The sequence below is a fragment of the Crocodylus porosus genome, unplaced genomic scaffold, assembly GCF_001723895.1.
Source record: "Crocodylus porosus isolate Cpor-Errol unplaced genomic scaffold, CroPor_comp1, whole genome shotgun sequence".
Lineage (NCBI taxonomy): Eukaryota > Metazoa > Chordata > Crocodylia > Crocodylidae > Crocodylus > Crocodylus porosus.
The window spans coordinates 20,247,570-20,256,254 of NW_017728911.1; the positions used below are offsets into that span (position 1 = coordinate 20,247,570).

Here is an 8,685-nt window from a genome sequence, read left to right on the forward strand (position 1 = left end):
CTTCTTTTCAATTTAAGCCATTAAGTACATCCTGAAGAACCACATTTCCTGCTGCTAATTAGACATCATTGTTAGTGACCAAGCTGCATAGTGAGTGACAAGTTAATTTTATACAGTCTTCAAGCTTGTGCATGTCTGTTCTCATTCAGTTTACAGGACTGTCAGTGAAAGTGGCAAGACTATGATCAGATGATAAAAAAATTACCAAGCCTATCAGAGCATAAAGCTGCATAAATCTGCACGCAAAGTCAATTTGATAAGTAGTTATCAAGTCATTTCTTCAACAGGGTTTTGTTTGTTCCATATGTGTATCTGTCAAACAACATTGTCAGTCACAATTCTCCACATATATATCATCTTGGTGAAAATGGGTAAAAAGTTACCCACTTTATATAAAGGCAAATCAGGAGTCATAGTAGAGATGATATCTTTTATTAGACCAACAAGATTTTTGCAAAAAAAATTATTGAATTATTTGCAAAAATCTTGTTGGTCTAATAAAAGATATCATCTCTACTATGAGTCCTGACTGCCTTTTCCTTTAGACCAATACAGCTACAACCTGGATACCTGACCACTTTATATAAGATTTTTGTTTCCATGGGCTTTATTTATTATGTTATATATATGATTACTATGTCAATTCGAAATGCTGTTTTAGCTGGCTGTGGGGCCCCACTAGTAGCATATCCAGGTGCAGTGCAGCTGGTCAAGACTACCAAGTGATCAGGTCATCTGTAAGGCTAGCAAATTTCCAGGGTAGCGAGGAGGTTTCATGCTTGCCATTCATTTGTAACCTTTCACTGACACCTGCTAGGAAGCACATAGGAAGATCAACCACCTCAGCCACAGCATCTTTAGTATTGCAGTTGTACCTGCTGCTGGTGTACACATCACAGAACAGTATTACGCAACAAACCAAAAATGTTAATGTTTAAACTGTGCGCAAAGAAAACCCTGAAAGGTCAATGTCTCTCCTTGGAATATAAAGCTAAGATATTATAACAATATATCTGACCCTGAACAATTTATTATCCTGTTCATCAGCCACATTTCTGTGCATTAGCACAGGAAACTTAGTTAACATGGGAAAGCAGGAACAGGCAAAGCCATCACTCCTCAATCAACTTAAACTTTCAATAAAAATAATTGCTGGCCTTCAACACCAGAAATATATATTCTAAAAGTAAACTGATGCACTAAGTTGCTACTCATCAGTTTGTTTTAAACTCTTCTGTCGACGGACAATGAAGGCTTTGGGTCAGAACACCATGAAGAGCAATGAAAAATACAGTATAACTTCATAAATCCAGAATGCTCAGGACCAAGCACCTGCCGGAAAGTTTCAAAGTAGGTTTTCTTTGGCCGGGGGGCACCTGTTAATGACAAGATGTTGGATGGCAGTGGGAGCAGCCGCATGCAAGCTTAAAAAGTGCGGGATTTTCGAGAATTCTGTATTTTTGAGATCCAGATTTATGAGGTTGTACTGTACAAAAACTAATCACCATCATGCTGCTGAAGGCTGGGAGAGAGATGAAGAGGTGTAACCACAAGGGAGTGTTTTTCTACATTCATGATCTGAATCATCCTTGGAAAGACTTCTGATCCATTTTCACACATCTCTTCACAACACTTGAAATACTACATGTGTTCTCAACTATAAAGCATACAATAGTATTAAAGACTTAAGAAAAGCTATTTTTTTTTTTTAACACTCACCCCTCAGAATTTAAGTTTCTAGCACTTCTAAGGACATAGTTTCTCGGGACCCTAACATTACTGTCGTCCTAGGTCCGATTGGGGGGCAGGGTGGAATTGAGTTCTTAATTTTTACTGAAGTACACTATAAGCTAGTTCCCTTAACTCAGGTTTTAAAATAGAAATGACATCATAAAAATAATTTGAGCTGTTTTGGCCAGTGCTTGCAGAGTTCCCTTTCACCTCCTTTGTTACTTGTGAGATTTTCCCCAGTCAGCCTCTGGACAAACCTAAAGTGGAAAAGGTGGGGTCCATAAGCCCCCTTTATCAGCATTTCACCATCAATCAAAGCCTGGGCAGATGCCTACTACCAATCAGAACCCTGAAACAGCTCCAGCTGCTTAATGAAGCTTAATCTACAGCTTTTCCCCAGGGAAGTCTAACAATAGTGGCAACTTTAACTCTCAACATACGAGATTACATGCAAATGTTTACAAAGAGTATATTAAATGCTCTAAGTGTCATTAACTTATCTGAAGTTATTGAAACTAGAAGCATGGCTTTTAAGTTGTTGCAAAGTCAACAAGAGTACAAAACCAGCAAATTTGGATTTTAAGATAGTAATCTTGTGATCCCCTATGAACAGTAATATGCAACACTTTGGTTAGGAACAGACATTCAAAAAGCCTGAGCCTGAATTGATTCAATTTTTGTAGATTAGTCTACCCTGCAGAGACTGAACTGGTTTGCAAGTGCATAGACATTCCCTTTCCATTCCAGAAATGCAGGTATAATATGCCTGTGATGGCTCAGGACAGAAGCCCTGGGGCACTAGAGCAGCCCTCCCTTCCCTTTCACAGGGAAGCTGGCCAGGCCTGGGTAGGCCCAAGTAAGACTGAGGAAGGGTTTAAACCCCAACCTTGGCCTGCAGGCTTCTGAGGGTGGGGGAAGAGTGAGCATGTCCAGACCACTGTGGCGGTGAAGGAGGAGGGGATAGCTCCGCAACTCCGCTTTTCCGGCAGCTCCCTGACAGCCAGGAGCAGTTGGGGCACATAGCCCTGCTCATCCCAAGAGGGGGACTTTTCCCCCTCTTCCTCCCCACCCGATGTGGGGCAGGGAGGACAGGCTCTGCACAGGACTGCCCAGCCCCCGAAGGGGACTCTTCTCCCTGCTCCTCCTTTCCTCTCCCCCCGCAGGATGGGGAGGAGGGCTCTGTTCAGTGCTAGAGAGGGACTCTTCCCCCCCATCCTTCCCCCCTGCCCCCCCACTGCCAGGGGCTACGTGCAGGGCTGGCAAGCCTGGCTCAGCCTGGGCACAGGAAATGGCTGTCACTGAGCTGCAGCCACCAGGAATGGCCTCACCCCCATAGCCTGGGCCAGCCTCGCTCAGCCCCGGCGGCTGCAGGTCAGTGACGGGGAGGCTGAGCCCTGCCAGCACGTGCAGCTTAGTCTGGTGTGCACGGCCAGCAGCTAACCAGGCAGTGGGCTACCTGGGCTGACTCAGAGGCACCGTGGGGGCTTGTAGGTCCACAGAGAACCCCTGCAGTGGGTGGCTGCCAGGCTCTGGGCTTGCTGGTGCCTCCAAGCTGGCCTGGCCAGCCACTGCCCATGCATGCAAGGACAGACTGTGCTCCTGACAGGGCTCAGCCACTCTGTCACTGAGCTGAAGCCGCCAGGGATGGCGCTGTCCCTATGGCCCAACTGTGCAGCTGCCTTGACCGGAGCTGAACGAGGGGGTTAATTCCTCCCTCCAATCCCCAGGGACCACAGCCGTGGTCTTCCAGCCCCCACCCCCTCTGCTCTTTGGAGGCAACAGGCAGACCCCGACTGCAGTGAAGGAGAAGAGGAAGGAGGAAAGAATTAACCTCCACCCTGCCCACTATGGCTTAACAGGTCTATGCCTGCCAGTTTCTCGCCAGGTCTGTCCCCATCCCTGTTCAACTGGAGAACAGAGGGGCAGGGCCAGCCCTGCTGTCTGGAGCAGAGAGCACAGCCCAGCCAAGAAAGCATACCAGGATCCTGGAGGACTTTGGTTTAACTTAAATCAGGAAGGGGTCTGAGACAGAAGTTGCATAAACCAGTTTGACCTAAATCAGTTAAACCTGATACTACATTCAACCAAGTTTATCTTAAACTAGTTTTGGCCATTTTGAAGCTGGTTTATGTGCACTGAACTGATGTTCTGTTACAGGTTTAAGACAGTTTCTGATCACTTAAACAGGTTTGTGTGCAACTCCTGTCCCTAGCCTTTAAGTGCTCACAGCCCATTACAATCTTGACCACTCTACTAAGCTGCTCAACAGAAGTGCCATTTGGGAATGTGCCAGAAGCACCCATGTAATAAATAGTAAGCTATCGCTGCCAGATGCTTGCCATCTTTAGCAAGATACAAAGCAATTTTCTCTTCACTACCAGATTTACTGAGTGGTCTGAAACTGTACATAATCATTAGGTCAATTCCCATCTTTTCCTAATTTTTTTTTTTCAGTGTAAGTTGTATATTTTTCTCACCATAATTTTTTTTTTTATATATATAAAGCAAGCTGCACTTCCCTAACAAAAATCATTCTTAAAGATTTCTATACTTCCTATGTATCCACAAGCAAGATGGACTAAAATATATTCACACCTAAATTATTCTACACTAAACTTTTCTGGGTAAACAAGCACTAGATATCATATATATTCTGTTCCCTCAAATGACATGAACTAAGGCCATCTCTCAGTTTAAACTGGCAGATGTCTTTGTGGGTAATCACGAACGTTAACATGCAGATATAATTCAGGTATCAGTTTTGCATTCCCACATACCTGAGAAGGGGGGAAAAAAATCTTTCCAGAGAATACATTAGGAGACACTTATACTGCCAGATCCTGTTAATGTTTCCTTTACAAGTAGGAGACTCCTCACAGCTATACAATGCTTGCCTTCCTGCTTAGTGGGCTCCACCATGATTTCCCAACCTTAATTAGTATGCAAAATGAACAGAGTGGCAGGATGTTTCATGCTATTGCTACATTGTCTGTTTTAGTTTTATCCAACATGACTCTATATCTGGATGCCTATTACTTAAAAACAAAGTAGCAAAGAAATAGATTGAATAACACTGTAGAGATGATAAGGCTTCTGGGGACACTATGAATGAGGTGCATAATTCAATACACCCTATTTAAAGGCATTTCAGGTCTTGCTTGCTTTACTGTCTGCAGGGCAGGTATTACGACCACTGATAAATGCCACAACTTACAGTGTAGACAGATACAGCAATACATGCATTTCTGAAAATGAAAAAGATATTGATAGTTACATTTCTATGGGGATGAAGTTAAGAGTTTTGGATTGCAGTCCTCACATATGCATCAGAACGCTGGATAACAGAGGTGCAGTGATACATCCATCTGTATTATATTACAGTGGTAGCAATAAAAGGAAAATTGACATTATAGGTAACTGGCTTTTTTTGGCTGATGTGGCTGGTAATGTCACCAATAAATGCCACATTCATGTGCAGCCACAGCACAGCATGCAGGCAGCCAGGAGCACAGCCTGGCAGCATCGAAAGCAACATCCGGCTGGTAAGTCTGTCATGGGGGACGAGCAGACCGAGGCTCCCATAGTGAGGGAGGAGGTGGAGCTGACTCCGGGGTTGGGGGATGCTGACCAGCCGGGGTGTGGCATGGGACAGAGCCATGGCTCATCTGGGGAGTGTGGGAAGAGGGGGGCACAGCTCCTGCCACTACATGCAACCCAGGAGGGAATGAGGGGAATGTACCCCTGGAATCTGTGCGCGGTGCAAGGGCAGGCTGCCGCTGCAGGGTGCGATTAACAGCAGCACCAGGCTCTTCCCGTTGCTGGGTTGCATATCAACAATTGAATTGGTATCAGCCAATATGGCTCATTAAAAAACAGCCATCAGTATCAGCCCAGAAGATCTCTATCAGTGCACCCCTACTGGACACTACTGTCAAGTATGGAAAAGCGTATTGAAGCAAGTGGAATGTGGTTCTTTAGGTGCATCTTGAAGGCATATTGGACAAGTCACACTTCAATGAAGATACTTTCTTAAGAGCAGGCTGCAGATGGAAGATCTGAAAGAGACAGCTGGAGTTTCTTGGACACTGTTATAAGGAAACAGAAACTGAAAATATTGTTGCAACTGGAAAGACAGAAGGAAGGATAGATTACGGAAGACAGAGACTCTTGACATAAGTCAACCTATCTAAATGGATGAATGTATTGACACTAGAAATTCTGTATGCCACAAAGAGAAGAGATCTGTGGAAGACCATGGGCACCAATGTCCTGTTTGGGTACTACCTAGAGTGAGAGAAAGATAGATATGCACCCCAGAATAACAAGCCTTGATGTACATAATCCAAATTACCCAAAATCCTGCAGTCAGGGACTGTCCTGAGGAGGTAGCCTGTAGCAGAAATCAATTGCAAAGCTTAAAAGTCACATCTCCTGAAAGTCCCATTTGCTTTATGCATATAGCATTTTCAACAACAGGTACTGTCTTCTAACAGCACACACATCAGTTTCTGTGCATCTGTTTACACAACCACTCAGCAAAATCTAGATGATTAGGATGTTTGCAAATAAAGCAAGTTACTTTAAACCCTTTTCACATTACCTTGCCTTTTGCAAAATCAACTTTGTTCCCCACATACTATTTCTTTTTCTGACTCTACTTGTAATATCCTATTGTAAATACAGCCATATTAGTTGTTTGCACTCTGCTTTCATGTTTTAAATTATATACAGGGATTGTCCAAAGATTTTCTAACTCACCTCTCCTGGTAAGAGCATTGATATCTACTGTCCCCACCCTAACTAAAAACTCAACTTTCTTGCTTGGTGAACTCAGTGCTGTATTTTGAAAAGACCACACTGTAATTTACCTGCCAGAGGCCAAAGACACAAACTTGTACGTGAGATCCACAGGGCAAAGAAAAGCAGGCAAGTAAATGAATATTTACATTGCAAAGGGGCCTTGAGAACCCTGTCAGGCAAGCAAGCTATGCATCTAGATGCAAACATACCTTTATAATGGGCCTATTTCCTGTTTGGACGCAGCCTCATGAGAGTTGCTGCCGTTCTCATTACCGGAAGACTTTTACATCACTGCTACATACAGCACATACCCTCCAGTTAACTGTGCACGTGCCGGAAGAGCAGTCCTCACCGAATGCGCTGCAAAGGTGCAGGCAGCCCACAATACAAGCCAGGCCAGAAGCATTAGCGCAGCATCCCTGACCCTGCAAGCCAAGCTTCGGCAGTCCAAAGTTATATCCTAACGTTTACTATGGCTACTTTGACACCAAGGGTAGCGTGAACACACAGAAGCACTGACACATGCAGGCTACTTCAGAGGGCAAATGGGGACACAAATGTCTTCTTCAAAGCAGCGCAAGACACCCGAGTGCAGCTCTGCCCCCTTCCAGAGGGCCCGCAAAGGAGTGCAAACCACCGGCCTGTGTGCTCCGCTGAAGGCCTGGCTGGGCTGCGGGCTCAGGGCAGCCGGGCTGTGGCTTTAACCAGAGCTGCCGCCTGCCAGAGCCTCTCCCTGCAGCCAGTGGCTCACCTGCGGCTGGCAGGCGGCGCCCGTGCTCCTCCAGGTCCCCAGCCCTGCACCCTGCCACCAAACAGCACCCGAAGGGCCGGACCTGTATAGGCGCCCCCAGCCCAGCTCAGCCCAGCCCAGCCCGGCTGCCGAGGGCAGGGCGGGGGCAGTGCCCGGCGCTGGGGCCGGGGAGGGGGAGCAGGTTGCTGGACAGAGAGAGGCGGCCCCGCAGCCCCGGGGGCACGGCCCGGAGCGCCCCGAGGGCGGAGGGCGAGCGGGGGGAGCGCACCCCGCGCCCACGGACTTACCACAGCGGCACCAGCTTCCTGCCTGGCGCGGCAGAGCTCAGCAAGCCGATGCACCCCGCCCCATCACTGCGCACGCGCCGCCTCGCTTCCAGCGCGGGCAGCCCCGAGCATCATGGGAGTTGTAGGCCAGGCCAGGGAAGAGACGTGTAGAGCCCGACCACCTGCCTCTTCCCAGGCAGTGTTATTCTAGCAGTTACGAAACAGCGTGTGGGGACATGGCAGAAGGGGCCCCTTTCTCTGAGGCAGGGCCACACTTGGCCCTTCTCCTCCCACAGTAGGAGCCGTAGGACGTGTTTGTAGCTGGACATCCAGCTCCACCTGCCTTGACTGGCTGCCGGCTACTGCAGTTTGAAGCAGGGCCCCACAGGAAACGTGCTGTGCTGGCAAGTCTCCTCCACTGGCCTAACGGTGGCTGCACTAGGACTCAGGCCAGCTAGGCTAGGGGTTAGCGACCTACAGGCCACGCGTCAGATCTGACCCCACAAGGACAGCCAATTCAGTCCAGTTCAGCCCAAGGGGTCGGTGGCATGGAGCTGCCTCAGGCTGCCTATCCCCTCTGCAGTACTCCCCTCTGCTGCAGACCCTGCTGCCCCACCAGGGTTGGATTTACACACAGGCAAACTGGCACATGCCTAGGGCCCTAAGTGAAAAAGGGGCCCAGTTGTGGTTACTTTACATATTATAACTGTTGAGTGAAAAGGACAGGGGCCACAAGTTTGTTTGCTTAGGACCCACTTAAAGGGTCAATCTGGCCCTGTGCCCTACCACACCTGTGCTTCTCCTCACTGCAGGGGGAATGGAGATTGGTGCCAAGGGTTGCAGAGAGCTGGCTGCTCCCAAACATGGAGTATGTCTGTACAACATGAAAAAGAAAGTACATGACTACGATCTACACCCCCAGACATGGAGACTTGTTGATGACAGGGTCACCACGGCAGCCCACATCAGCAAGATGTTGCCAACCCCCAGGTTAAGCTGCTGTTGTCACACAAGAGCTAGAGCTTCTCAAAGAAACTTCCCTATGAATGTTTATATGGACAAATAGAATGTAGTTTTTCCTGTGCTTTGATTTAAATAGTGGCTGGAGCGTTTAAAAATCATCTGGATGCAGACATT

The 8,685-nt window shown here is 47.3% G+C and overlaps 1 protein-coding gene across 3 annotated transcripts in view; it reads right to left on the minus strand.

The window, feature by feature from the left end:
• Nucleotides 1-7,663, minus strand: part of TMOD3 (tropomodulin 3) — a 52,886-nt gene extending 45,223 nt beyond the window's left edge. For 2 of the 3 annotated variants that reach the window (XM_019533575.1, XM_019533573.1), the window contains exon 1: nt 7,570-7,663. The gene's annotated coding sequence lies outside the window, so the exon portion shown is untranslated. Of the gene's footprint in view, nt 1-6,740; nt 6,764-7,569 lie in introns of those variants that run through there. The other variant, XM_019533574.1, reaches the window with a different exon arrangement.
• Nucleotides 7,664-8,685: the final 1,022 nt, after the last annotated feature.